Below are 15,146 nucleotides of genomic sequence, written 5' to 3'. Positions count from 1 at the left end.
GGAGAACTGCATAAAGCAATAATTATAAATCTGTTTTGATAGGCATAGAATATATAAAGTAGTAATTTGTATGATAATATTAGCACAAAGTAGGAAGGGATGGAGTTTATAGGAGAATATTTATTTGTATATTGTTGCAATTAAGTTTGTATTAACTCAAACTGGATAGCTAGAATATGTTAATTATAATCCCCAGAGCTTCCCCTAAGAAAATAACTCAAAAGATATTGTAAAAAGAAAATAAGGAAATTAAAATTGTACACTAGAAAATATCTATTTAACATAAAGGCAAGGAGTAGTGAAGAAATAGAGGCCTCCCAAAAATAAGGCATGTAGAAAACAAGTAGCAAAATGGCAGATATAAATCCTACCTTATTGGCAATTACATTAAATTTGAATGCATTAAACACTCCAATCAAAAAAGCAGCAATTGGCAAAATGGACTTAAAAAATAATCAACCATATGCTATCTAAGGAACACACTAGATTCAAAGACAAAAACAGGGTGGATATAATAGAATCAGAAAACATATACTATACAAACAGTAGCCAAAAGAAAGATGGATGGCTACGCTAACAACAGACAAATAGACTTGAAGATAACTATCACTACCATGGCAAAGGACATTTTATGATAATAAAAGAGTCTCCATCAAGAAGACATAATTATAAACATATACACATCTAACAACAAAGTCTGTAAAATGCAGGAAGCAGGGACATCTGGGTGGCTCAATCAGTGGGCTGAATATCTGACTCTTGGTCTCAGCTTGGGTCTTGATGTCAAGGTCGTGAGTTCAAGCTCCATGCTGGACTCCATGCTGGGTGTGGAGTCTACTTAAATAAAATAAAATAAAATAAAATAAAATACAAGAAGCAAAACCTGGCAAAATTAAAGGGAGAAACAGACAATTCAAAAATAATAATTGAAGACTCTAGGACTCTACTTTCATTAATAGATAGAACAACTAGATATAAGATTAAGGGGGGGAAAAAGAAAACTTGAACAACATTCTAGACCAATTAAAGCAGGCATCAATAGAACATTCCACCCAACAAAATTTTGCAGAATACACATTCTTCTCTAGTATACCACAGAAGATTTTCCGGAATGGACCATTTGGGTTTTTCTTCTTTTCTTTTTAAAGATTTATTTATTTATTTATTTATTTGAGGGGGTGGGGCGTGGGGAGAGGGAGAGAGAGAAATTTTTTTTTTTAAATTTTTATTTATTTATTTATTTATGATAGGCACACAGTGAGAGAGAGAGGCAGAGACACAGGCAGAGGGAGAAGCAGGCTCCATGCACTGGGAGCCTGACGTGGGATTCGATCCCGGGTCTCCAGGATCGCGCCCTGGGCCAAAGGCAGGCGCCAAACCACTGCGCCACCCAGGGATCCCGGGAGAGAGAGAAATTGAAGCAGACTCCCTGCTGAGCGGGGTTTGATCTCATGACTCTGAGATCATGCCCTGAGCTGAAATCAAGAATTGTACGCTTAACCAACTGAGCCACCCAGGCACCCCAAGAATAGACTATAAAAGTTATAAAGATAGAAATCATACAAAGTGTGTTCTCCAATCACAATGGAATGAAATTGGAAATCAGTAACAGTAAAAAGTTGGGAAATTAACAAGTATGTACAAAATAATACACTCCTGAATTACGAATATATCAAAGAAGTCACAGGAAATTAGAAAATACTTTCAGATGAATGAAAACAAAAACTTAACAACCCAAAACTTATAAGATGCAGCTAAAGCCATACTTAGAGGGAAATTTATAGCTGTATATGCTTATATTAGAAAAGAAAAATCTTGTATCAGTAACCTAACCCTCCACCTTAAGAAATTAGAAAAAGAAGGGCAAACTTACCTAAAGGAAGCACAAGGAGAGAAATAAAAATAATTAAAGCAGACATAAATGAAATAGAGAATAGGAAAAAAATAGAAAAACTCAATGAAACCGAAAGCTGGTCCTTTGAAAAGATCAACATAGTTGAAAAACCACTAGCTAGTCTGAGAAAAAAGAGATAGAAGACTCAAATTACTAAAATCAAGACTGAGAAAGGGATATGCTTTTGCTTTTACAGAAATAAAAAGGATTAGGATTGTAAGAGAATATTATGAACAATTGTATGCAAACAAAATGGATAACCTAGATAAAATAGAAAAATTCCTAGAAAGATGCAAATTACTGAAACTTAGTCAAGAAGAAATAGAAAACCTAAAAAGACTGAAAATAAATAATGGGACTGGATTAGTAGTCAAGAACTTGCCACAAAGAAAAGCCTAGGACCAAATGGCTTCACTGACAAATTCTACCAAATGTTTAAAGAATAATTAACAAAAATTAGAGGAAGGAGAAAATTAGAAGAGGAGAGAATACTTCTCGACTCATTTGAGACTAGTATTATCCTGATACCTAAGCTAGAGAAATAAATCACAAGAAAATAATACTGCAGACCTCTATCCTGTAGTTGCAAAAATCCTCAACAAAATACTAGCAAATTAAATCTAACAAGGTATGAAAAGGATAGTACACGATGACCAGGTGGAATTTATCTCAGGAATGAAAAGTTGGTTCAACATCTAAAAAGTAATCAGTGTAACACACCATATTAAAAGAATATGGAACAAAACCCACATAATCATCTCAATAGATGGAGAAAAAGTCTTTGACAAATCCAACAGCTGGGATGCCTGGGTGGCCTCAGTCAGTTAAGCATCTACCTTCAGTTCAGGTCATGATCCCAGAATCCTGAGATCTAGTTCTACATCAGGCTCCTTGCTCAGCAGTGAGTCTGATTCTCCCTCTTCCTCTGCCTGCTGCTCCCTCTGCTTGTTCTCTCTCTCTCTCTCTCTGTCAAATAAATAAATAAATAAAATCTTAAAAAAAAAAACCCAAATCCATCAGCTTTTCATGATAACCTCAACAAACCTGAAGTAAAAGAGAACTTCCCAACATAATAAAAAAATGTCCATGAAAAACCCACAGCTAACATTATGCTTAATAGTGAAAGTCTGACTGAAAGGTTTCCCACTAAGATCAGGAACCAAAAAAGGATATTTTCTCTCAGCACTTCTATTCAACAGTGTACTGGAATTTTTAGCCAGGGAAGTTAGGCAAGAAAAAGAAATTAAAAACATCCAGATTGGAAAGAAAAAAGTAAAAGTATCTCTATCTATAGATGACATAATCTTTTATAGAGAAAATCCTAAGGAATAAAGAACATACACACACATGCACATGCATGCACACGCAATTGTAAAAGCTAATAAAGAAGTTCAACAAGGTTGCAGAATACAAGATCAATATATGAAAATCAATTATATTGCTATACATTAGCAATGAATGGTGCAAAAATGAAATGGAGAAAATAATTCTATTTATAGCAGCACCAAAAAGAATAAAATACTTAGAATTAAAGTTAACCAAAAAAGTATAAGCCTTATACACTAAAAACTATAAAATATCACTGAAAGAAGTGAAAGGAGACCCAGATAAGTGGAAAGACATGCCATGTTCATAGATTGGAGGACTTACTATTGTTAAGAGGGCAATGCTTTCCAAACTGATCTACAGCTCTGATGCAATCCATATCATTTTCCATCCACATTTTAGGACAAGCTGGTCCTAAAATTCATATGGTATTACAAGGGTTCCAGAATAGCCTAAAATTTTTTGAAAAAAAGAAAAGAATAAAGTTGGAGACTCACATTTCTCAATTTCAAAATTTAATTAAAGACAGGGTGGTATTAGCATATAGATAGATATATAAATCAGGGATCCCTGGGTGGCGCAGCGGTTTAGCGCCTGCCTTTGGCCCAGGGCGCGATCCTGGAGACCCGGGATCGAATCCCACGTCAGGCTCCCGGTGCATGGAGCCTGCTTCTCCCTCTGCCTGTGTCTCTGCCTCTCTCTCTCTCTCTCTCTCTGTGACTATCATAGGTAAATAAAAATTTAAAAAAAAGATATATAAATCAATAGAAGAGATTTTATTTTTAAAAAGGATTTTATTGGGATCCCTGGGTGGCGCAGCGGTTTGGCGCCTGCCTTTGGCCCAGGGCGCGATCCTGGAGACCCGGGATCGAATCCCACGTCGGGCTCCTGGTGCATGGAGCCTGCTTCTCCCTCTGCCTGTGTCTCTGCATCTCTCTCTCTCTGTGTGACTATCATAAATAAAAAAAAAAATTAAAAAAAAATAAAAAGGATTTTATTTATTTATTCATGAGAGAGACAGAGGCAGACACAAAGGCAGAGGGAGAAGCAGGCTCCTTGCAAGGAGCTTGATGTGGGACTTGATCCCAGAACCCCAGGATCACTCCCTGAGCTGCAGGCAAACACTCAACCAGGGAGCCACCAGGTGTCCCAATAGAAGACATTTTAGAGTCCAGAAACAAATCTTTATATTTATAGTTAATTGATTTTTGACAAAGGTGCCAAAAATCATTCAATAAAGAATAGTCTTTTAAAAAAATAGTGCTAGAACAATTGTATGTTCATATGCAAAAGAAAGTTTGGACTACTATCACAAAGCATATCAAAATTAACTCAAAATGGATCAAAAACCTAAATATAAGATTTAAGACTACAAAACTCCGAGAAGAAAATGTTGGTGTAAATCTTTGTGACTTTGGGTTTAGCAGCAGTTTCTTAGATACAACACCAAAAGCACAAACGACAAAAGGGAAAAAAATACATAACTTGGACTTCATTATAATTTAAAATGTTTGCATTCAAAATAATACTATCGGGATCCCTGGGTGGCGCAGTGGTTTGGCGCCTGCCTTTGGCCCGGGGCGCGATCCTGGAGACCCGGGATCGAATCCCACGTCGGGCTCCCGGTGCATGGAGCCCGCTTCTCCCTCTGCCTATGTCTCTGCTTCTCTCTCTCTCACTGTGTGCCTATCATAAATAAATTTAAAAAAAATAAAAAAAAAACAAAATAATACTATCAACAAAGTGAAAGATATTATTTCAACAAAAAAAGTAAGTAAGTCATCAAGCTCAGGTTTAACTAATTTCAGGAGGAGCAAACAGTAGTTGTAATTAAACTTGGAAGAAGAGTTCAATTCATCTCCCTACAGTTTTGTGATTAAAATCGTTCGTTCCAAATTCTTCCAAAATCTTGTTCCAACTATCATAAAATGATTACACCATGTTCAACAATTGCCAGAACCTCATTAAAAAGCCAGTGTAGAATATAGTATATCAATCTGGTAAAATCCTCTATACCCAAAATTTGTAACACAATATAGCATAAATTTTTTTAAAAAAAGTAAGAATACCTGTGTGGTTGAGTCGGTTGAGTGTTCAACTATTGATTTTGGCTCAGGTCATGATCTCAGGGTTGTGAGATGGAGCCCCACATCAGGTTCATCACTCAGTGGAGAGTCTGCTTGAGATTCTCTCTCTTCCTCCTCTTCTGCCCCTCCCCCTCACTCATGCTCTCTCTTGCTTTCTCTCAAATACATAAATCTTTAAAAAGAAAGTAAAAGGCAAACCACAAAAAATATTTGTGAATAATATACTATAAAGATCTAGCATCCAGAATATACAAAGAAGTCTCACAACTCAACAATAAAAAAGCCCAAAAGTCCATTTTTTACATGAGCAAAGGATTAAGAACAGACATTTCTCCGAAGACGATATATGAATGGCCAATAAGCATAAGAAAAGTTATTCAACATCATTAGTCATAGGCAAATGCAAGTCAAAATCACAATGAGATGCCACTTCATACCTAGTAGGATAACTGTAGTCAAAAAGATGGATAACAAATGTTGATGAAGATGTGAAGAACTAGAAATCTTCATAGACGGCTAGGGAATGTAAAATGGGGCAGCTCCTGTTCGAACTTGTCTGATAGTTTCTCAAAAGCTAAGCATAGAGTGACATATGACCCAGCAATGCCACTCCTACTTGTATGCCCAAGAGACCTGAAAATATATGTCCATGCAAAAACTTGTACACAGATGTTTGCAGCAGCAATATTTGTAATAGCCAAAGTGTAGAAACAACCCATATGTCCATGAAGTGGTAAATGGACAAACAAAATATAGTATGTCTATACAATTGAATATTGTTGGGCTATCGAAAGGAGTGAAGTTCTGACACATGCTACAATGTAGAAAATGTTATGTCAAATGAAAGAAGCTAGTCACAAAAGGCCACATATAATTCCATGTATATGAAATGTTCAGGGACTGGAGGTAGAAGGCAATAAAGAGTAGTTGGTAACAAGTACTGAATTTCTTTTGGGGGTAATAAAAATGTTCTGAAATTAGATAGTGATGGTTGCACAGTTCTGTGAATATACTAAAAACCACTGGATTGTGCATTTTCAAAGGGTAAATTTCATGGTAGGTGAATTATAGCTCAATTAAAAAATATGCTAAGGAATATGAGCAAGGAATGCAAGGTTGGTTTAACATTTAAGAATCAATTGATGTGGGGTGCCTGGGTGGCTCGGTCAGTTAAGCATCTAACTCTTGATTTCAGCTCAGGTCATGATCTCAGGGTCATGAGATAGAGCCATGAGTGGGGCTCTAAGCTCAGTGGGAAATCTGTTGAAGATTTCTCTCCCTTTCCCTCTGTCCCTTCCCCCACTCATGCACACACACACTCTCTGTCTCTCTCTCTCAAATAAATAAATAAATAAATAAATAAATAAATAAAAAGAGAGAGAGAGGAGAGAGAAAAAGAATCAATTGATGTGATTCATCCCAATAATGGAATAAAGTGGGGGAAACCAAGAAACTGTATCAATAGATTGAGAAAAGGCATTTGACAAAATTCAATACACATTCATGATGAAGGCTATCAGCCATCTAGAAATAGAAGGGAATTTCCTCAACCCGATAAAACAGAACCTATAAAAATAAACCCGTAGTTTACATTAGACTTAATGATAGAAGACTGAGGGCTTTTGGCTCTTATGATCAGAAGGCAGGGATGTTTACTTTCAACCCCTTTCTCCCACATTGCACTGTACAAAAGAGAAATGCAATAAAGCAAGGAGAAAAGTCAAAGGTGTGAGCTGGGAAAGAGTAAAACCATCTTCACCCAAGACAATGTAAGCATCTGAGAAAATCCTGAGGAATCCACATGAAAGCAACTAGAACTCACAAATGACTAGACCAAGGTTGCAGGTATTTTCTTCTAGGTATTTGCCCAAGAGAAAGGAAGGCATTTGGCCCCCTGAAGACTTAAACATGCATATGTGTAGCCACTTTATTTTTAATCGTCAAAACCCAAAGACAGATCAAAATGTCCACCAGTAGGTGAACAGCTAACAAGTGGCCCTTGGAGGAGGGCCCTGTAGCTATGGCACCTCTGCTGGAGGAGCTAGAGAGGCAGAAGATGGAAACAAAAGGTAGACGACTTCTCACCTGGTCTTGGAGATGTCCCGTTGAGGAGCAGCGCACACTTGGTTGGGAGGTAGAGACGAGGGTTGTCCAGCAGGAGACAACCTGTGAAGGTCACAGACCTTCTGTGGGGCTGTGGGGCCCGGGAAGCAGAAACAGAGAAAGTATAGACTGGCACAATAAACACGAGGAGGGTGACTTTGGGAAAAAAATGTATAGAGTGGATTTTCAGAACGTTGGTACATGATGTGATTCCCTCTTCTCAATGTTTCTTTTGGATGAGACACAGTACCAGGATGCACCCCGAAATAAATATCACAGCAATAATGGCTATGAGTACTGCATGCCTACGAAGCACAAGTACTGAGTGCTATATGTCCCAATCTGGGAGGTGGGTACTGTACCCCCATTGCATAGCGCGTGGCACAGAGTTTCAAATGTGCTGCCCAAGATGGCATTACTAAGTGGCAGAGCCAGAACATTCCATTTTGTATTCAAACCTAGAGCTGAGAAGCCATTTCCCTTATTCTGACCTTCTTTCCTGGCCACGGCCCCCTCTATACCCTCTCAAGGTTGGGTGGGTCGGGGAGAGGTGCCCCAAAATGATTTGGTTCAGGCCTCACATTCCCAGTACACCTTAACTCCAAACAAGGGTATATGTCCAATCAGAGATTCTCGGCCAGGTCTGAGAGGAGGGAGATTCTTTCTCACTGTCTGACACTACCACCTCCAATGAGTCATGAATTAATAATTCTATAAATCTCATAATTACCTAGTTCTAGCACAAGTACATTGCTTTTAAAATATACCATAATATTTGTCACCTCATTTTGATATAGGTTCGTTTTTACTCTGGTGGAAAACTAGAAACAGGAGTGGCCTTTGACGACCTTTGAGAGGCCTTGCTCCCTCCTATCTGAAGGAAGCAGGAAGAGAGGAATGTACCAGAAACAACCACGCTGATGCCCACTCTGGGAGCTGCCAGTGGCTCTGCTGTCAGCATGGCCACACACACAGAGGCGTTGAGGGCATTTGTGAGGAAGCTATCAGGTCCAGATTGACTGAAAAGCGTGGCTTTTGGGTGCTTGTTCTTTTTTTTAAAAAAAGATTTTACTTATTTATTCCTGAGAGACGGAGAGAGAGAGAGAGAGGCAGAGAGAGAGGCAGAGAGAGAAGTAGGTTCCCTGTGGAGAGCCCCATGTGGGACTTGATCCTGGGACCCTGGGATCACTCCTTGTGCCGGAGGCAGGGGCTCAACCACTGAGCCACCCCGGTGCCCCTGGCTGCTTGTTCTTTTAATTCAGTGGTTCTCATCGGTGGTCATGTTGGTCCCTTCCCCAAAGGGCATCTGGCCAGGTCTGGAAACTTTTTTGATTTTCACAAGTGTGGGGAGGGGGTTACTGGCATCTAGTGGGTAGAGACCAGAGATGCACCAGAGCATCCCACAATACCCAGTTCAGCCCCCACAACCAGGAATCATCTATGTAAAATGTCAAAGTGCCACGGTTGAGAAACTCTGCTTCAAACCCTTGGAGGCCCACTGGGAGCAGGGCTGTCATGCCCTTCTAAGAAGCTTCTACAAGTTCTCATTTGGGCTGGAAGCCAGAGAGGTTTGGACTATAGGCCATGCCCCTTGGGGAATTCCCCTGTCTTCACCTGGCCACCCCCTCCGGGCCCTCTGCTGGAGAGCTCTGCCCTCAGGTAAATGTTTTCCCTACATGTTTGGGAAACTTCAAGAAAAATCCCCTTTAGCCCTCTTGTAAGCGGTGAAGACGTACTGTACGGTGAAAAAAAAATTAAGACAGCTAGGGGATTTTTATTATTTAAGTCAAATAAATAAAAGTGGCAGTTGACCCTTCAGATTTCACAGGTGACACATCTATCAATTGGCCCTCAAAATGGCACTCAGAGGGAACTGGGGGTGGGAAGAGTAGGTTTCGTATTCATGAGTTCCTGTTCTACCCTGGGCTGCCATAACCTGGGAATTGTGACCGCGGGGGGAGCAGCCTGAGGGGGGGTGGGCAGCAGCTGGCGGGAAAGGCCGCCCACTCCTCCCCCAGCTGCCAGCCGCCACCTCAGTGTGGGGCCCCTGGGGAAAGTCTAGTCTTTTCTAACTCAAGAGTGGGCTCTTAGGGAACACAAGGCAAAACACCCTTGAAAGCGAACTGCCTCTCAGTGGAAAAAGCACAGGGACCCAGGGTTCAGAGGGTGGCCTCGTGGCTGACTACACTGAGCACCTACCAGGACAGGGGAGGGCTGCCGACACTTCCTGACCCTCAGTGCCCCTCAGGCCCTGGGTCTTGGGCAGCATGCTTTGGTGGACTTGACCCTAGGGTGAACTTAAATGGGCCTCGTACTGGCTCAAAGCAGGTGATGAGAACAGATTAGAAACCAGTTAACTTGAGGTCCCTGGAATCTGGTTGGTGTCTGTGTGCCCCCGGGGCAGCTGAGAGAGTGACCAGAGAGACCAGAGAGCCAGGCGGGGTGGCATCTCTTCCTTCTAGGCCTGGAAGCCTACCTGGACCTGGAGGCTACAAATGGGCCATCCTGGAGAAATGGGCTTCAAGATTTCCCCTAGTCAGGGATGCCTGGGTGGCTCAGTGGTTGAGTGCCTTCAGCTCAGGACGTGATCGTGGGGTCCGGGGATCATGTCCCAACTATGCCTCTACCTCTCTCTCTTTCTCTCTCTCTCTGTCTTTCATGAATAATTAAATCTTTACAAAAAAAAAAAAAGATTTCCCTTACTGAGAAGGCTGCCTACTAGAACCACCTCAGGGAGCTTTAGAAAAATACCCCGGCTCAGACCAATTAGATGGGATTATCTGACCGTGTGTCCCAAGAGAGTATTTCCTTCCTTCTTTTTGGCCTTGGGAGATTTTTGCACCTCCTTCCAGGGAGGGAAGCCTGACTTCTGAAATGGCTCTCTTGAAGGAAAAGCACCTATTCTATAGGCAGCCTCCCACCTTACAGGGGGAGGCACACCACAAACACACGGGAGGTTTCTGCTCTGTTTTAGCTCTTTGCCTTCACGACTTGGTCACAGCGTCTTTGCTCTTGTTAAACATAGGTCAGTTAGATCCCAAAGGCTTGGAAACGAGCTGAGTCAGGAGGGATTAGACTGAAGTTGAGTTGAGTTGACCCTTGAATAACTTTGGGGTTAGGGGTGCCGACCCCCCTGCCCGATTGAAAATCCACATATAATTTCTTGCTCCCCTAAAACTTCACTACTAACAGCCTGCTGTTGACCAGCACCCTTACCCATAAACAGTCTGTTCACACCTATTTTGTACATTACAGATATTATACACTGCATTCTTATGAAAAAATAAGCCGGGGATCCCTGGGTGGCTCAGTAGTTTGGCACCTGCCTTCAGCCCAAGGTGTGATCCTGGAGTCCCGGGATCGAGTCCCACATTGGGCTTCCTCCATGGAGCCTGCTTCTCTCTCTGCCTGTGTCTCTGCCTCTCTCTCTGTGCCTCTCATGAATAAATAAATAAAATCTTAAAAAAGAAAAAAGAAACCAGAGAAATGTTGTGTGAAAGGTCATAAGGAAGAGAAAATACATTTATAGCACTATACTGTATCCCCTCCCCCAAATCTGCATATAGGGGGACCCATGCAGTTCAAACCCATGCTGTTCAAGGGCCAACTGTACATATCTGTCCTGGCCCTAGGAACAGCTAAGGAATAGGAGAATTGAACTGGTGGGAAGATAGCAAGTATGTGCATTCAACACCATCTATTTTCAATTACCTTGAGGAGCGCATTTACCTCCAACACATCCCGTTCACCTGAAACAAGGCTGGTCTGATAGGCACCGGTGTTATGGCACCAGTTACTAAAATGCTGAAATACAGACTGGCAAACAGATGCTGTCTTGAATTCTTAGAGTCCCTCCTCCCCTCTCCTCCTTTCTCTTCCTTCAGGACCACCCCTTTCTCGCCTCCCATGATCCAGCTCTTCAAAGTTTATTTGCTCAATACAGCGGTGGCCCAGATCTGTTCTGACTGCTGGATGCCCACGTGGTACAGGTTGTCACATGTGTCATCCTTGATTTTATTTTTATTTTTATTTTTAAAATTTTTTTTCATCCTTGATTTTTAAACCATCTCAATCTACTCACAAGCTTGCTCCAAGGCTCTCTGCTTGCCATATTCAGTGAGGGCAATACAAGTTTGTTCTTTTAACAAAGACTCCTATTATGGTACTGTCCTGAGAACTTCACAAATGTGGATTTATTTCATCCTTGTAACGACCCTATGAGACGGGTAATGTTATATTCTCCAGTGTTATAGATGTGGAAGTCAAGGTACAGACGGGTTGAGTAACTTAGCCTCAAGGTCACCAGCTGATAGGGGGAGAGTTGGGCTTGTAGGTCAATCGGGCCACAGAGTCCGCTACTCTCAACCTGAGAAAAGACAGTCATGAGCTAGTGTGGTGGGGCTTTTTTCCTTTGCCAAACTTAGATTCACAGAGTAAACTAGAATTTCCTCCTCTCTTGCATTCCTTGCCCCCAAGTGAGCACCTGGGGAGAGGGAAAGGGACCTTCCTAAGGTCACAAAGTGATTGGGTACAGAGCTAGGAGCAAAATGCTGCCCCGTGATTCCTTCCTGGTCTCACAGCAGATTGCTTGCATCCAGCTAAATATCCCCTCAGAAATCAGTTTGGAGAGCAGCCCACATGGCTCAGCAGTTTAGTGCCGCCTTCAGCCCAGGGCATGATCCTGAAGACTTGGGATCGAGTCCCACGTTGGGCTCCCTGCATGGAGTCTGCTTCTCCCTGTGCCATTTCTCTGCCCCGCCCCCATGAATAAATAAAATCTTTAAAAAAAAAAAAAGAAAGAAATCAGTATGGAAAAGTGTTGTGTCCACAAGTTCTTGAATATTCCCCCCTTTGAGAGATGGAGCCTCCTTTGCCTCCCCTCAAGTGTGGCCTGAACTTAGAGTCTCACTTCTACCAAATATAATAAAGCAGAAGTGTTGGGGGATTAGGTCATAAAAGATATTGCCACATCCTCCTCCTCCTTCTCTCTCTCTCAGATTGATTGTTCTGGGGAAAGTTAGCTGCCATGTATGACCTTGAAAAATTTACTTAACTTCTCTGTACCTCAGGATTTCACAGCCATAATATTTCCTCCTAGGACTATTTTGAGAATGGAATGAATCAATGTATTGTTTGGCATATAGTAAATGATCTATAGCAAGGATGCTGGGCACAGTTGTACAAACTGTTGACTGTTCAAGAGCCTCAACCTTAGAAGTCAAATAGGGGCTCATCAGTGCCTGCCCTTTGGCCTCAGATTGCCTACCAAGAGGTGGCACTGTTTTCTAAATTGTACAGGGCCAAACATGAGCCAACAACTAGCCTGATACGTGTTCTTGTCAGCATAAGGGATTTAAGTGTCTAGTAAATGCTACTATAGCATTAAGGCTTTGGGCTGAGGTTTAGTGAGTTGCTGCTGGCTGTAGTACAACTGTTACTTGCCTTTGTGGAGTTCTCTGGAAAAACCTCAGGAGGATGTCAATATCCCAAGCCTTGCCATGACCTTTCAGGTACAGATACAGATAAAAACTAAAAATTAAATGTAAAAATATTGACAATGTAAAAAACTTGAAACCATGCATGTCAACACTATGTGTTGCTTTGGGTATATGTATAGATATGGTTCAAGTATAGAGACATGTGTGGCACTATTAAGACCATGTTCTGGAAAATAGTTATGTGGGTGGGGAGGAAATGAGATTAGGTAGGGATATACAGGGGCCTTCAGCTCTATTCATAGTTTATTTCTTATGCTTAATGGTAGATACGCAAGTGTTTTTTCTTTAATCTTAAATATGTAAAAACCATTCATAATCAGTACTCTTGAAAGAAACCACCTTTCCATGTGAGAGATAATTTTTTACGTTTCTCTTCTTTAGTCTCTGTTAAGTATTAAATCAGTATATTGATTCGGAACCACAGAATCAAGCAATCATTCAGCCAACAATCATTCAGCCAATGATAGAATGTTCAAAGAGCAAAGAACTTCATCTGAACATTATAACACTGATAATAACCTATTTGGTTACTTGACTACTTCCCTTTCTTCCTATGAGGACAGAGGCTCTGTCTTATTACTGTGTATGATTTCGGCCACATGATAGGTATTAATAAATGTTAAATTAAATTGAAGAAAACATAAATATGATAGTTTTTATCCTTATAGAGCTTTCTATACACTAAGGGTGAGAAAAGATAGAGGATAATGCAGGTCATGATAAGTGCCCTAAGTATGAGCCAAGTTCTGTGGGAATTTATTTATACATGTATTCACTTGACAACTATTTATTAGGCACCTACTAGGCGCTGGGCATGCAATTGTTAACAAGAGAGACACAGTTATTGGTTTTTACATGATAAAAAAACAATTTCAAAAAGACAGAAAACTGTCTTTTTCACTGGCCTATGCCACCAACATCTTTTACTTGGATTATTACAATAATAATAAAACCCAATTCCGTAATCCTGACTAGTCTCTCTACTTCCACTTTGTTCCTCTACAGTAAAAGCTCAACTGCTCAACTGCATCCAGAAAATCTTGTTAAAACCCAAGTTAGAGCTCATCACTCCTCTGCTCTAAAACCTGTGGGAGATTGCAGGAATGGCCACAAGTCTTTAAATCTCTCTCTCTCCTTTTTTTTTTTTTTTAAAGATTTTATTTATTTATTCATGAGAGACGCAGAGACACAGGCAGTGGGAGAAAGCAGGCTCCATGCAGGGAGCCCGACGTGGGACTTGATCCCGGGGCTCCAGGATCATGCCCTGGGCCAAAGGCAGGTGCTAAACCGCTGAGCCACCTGGGCTGCCCAAGTCTTTAAATCTCTTATTGAGAGGTGAAGTCTATTTCTCAACCCCCTGAGTCTGGGCTGGCCTTGGGACGTTCTTTGTCTAGCAGAGTGTGGCAGAAGGAACAATTCCAAGCCCAGGCCTCAGAAGGTTTGAACACCTCTGTGCTTACCTTTGGAATCCTGCACCTGCTAGATAAACAAGCCTGTTGGAGGGATGAGAGATCACATGGAGCAGAGCTGACCCAGCTAAGACTATCTAATTATCAGCCAACCTTCCAGCTGTCTGAGGACACAGACAGAGCCCAGCCTTGCTCAGCCTTTACCAGAAGAACCTTCCAGATGATCCACAAGCTAAATAAATAGTTGTTTTATGCCATTGAATTTCTTTTGTGGTTTGCTAGGCAGCAAAAGCAAACAGATTCACCATCTTGTTCAGGGAAAAAGTCAAAGGACTAACTGTATCTCCTGTACTCAAAACATTGCCTGGTACAAGGTAGGTGCTCAATAAACATATGTTTAATTAAATTCATAAAAGGATTCTAAAGAGCGAAACAGGAAAAAAAAAAACCTAACTAGTAAAATGATCACAAAATTTGCTAAGTGCTATGAAGGACACAAATAATGGCTGGGGTAGAGAACCACAGAGTGGAAGTGGGAAGGGGTATTTCTGAGGCTCTCGGTGTCTTTCAGAATGAAAGCCAAAATCTTTATCATGGCTTCCAAGGCCCTCCACGACCTGGCCCTGACCCTGCCGACTTCATCTTCTGCCCCTCACTGTCTCAGTGCTAACACACCAAACACTTACACCTCAGGTCCTTGCTGGAATGTTCCCTTCCCAGCATCCTTCCTTCGAGTCACTATTCAGATGCCCTCCTTTCAGTAAGATCTTCCTGACCACCCTGTAGAAATAGCAACACACTGACCCCCAGAATTCCCTACCCCGGCCCC

The 15,146-nt window shown here is 41.4% G+C and overlaps 1 long non-coding RNA gene across 1 annotated transcript; it reads left to right on the top strand.

The window, feature by feature from the left end:
- Nucleotides 1-12,761: 12,761 nt before the first annotated feature.
- On the top strand, nucleotides 12,762-14,574 carry LOC121493201. The gene is made up of 2 exons (XR_005988411.1): nucleotides 12,762-12,920; nucleotides 13,914-14,574. It is a non-coding gene; the product is annotated as an uncharacterized LOC121493201 (long non-coding RNA).
- Nucleotides 14,575-15,146: the final 572 nt, after the last annotated feature.

This window comes from Vulpes lagopus, chromosome 6 (assembly GCF_018345385.1).
Source record: "Vulpes lagopus strain Blue_001 chromosome 6, ASM1834538v1, whole genome shotgun sequence".
In the NCBI taxonomy this organism is placed as follows: Eukaryota; Metazoa; Chordata; class Mammalia; order Carnivora; family Canidae; genus Vulpes; species Vulpes lagopus.
Note: the sequence above shows the minus strand (reverse complement) of the source record. Positions and strands in the feature narration are given on the sequence as shown.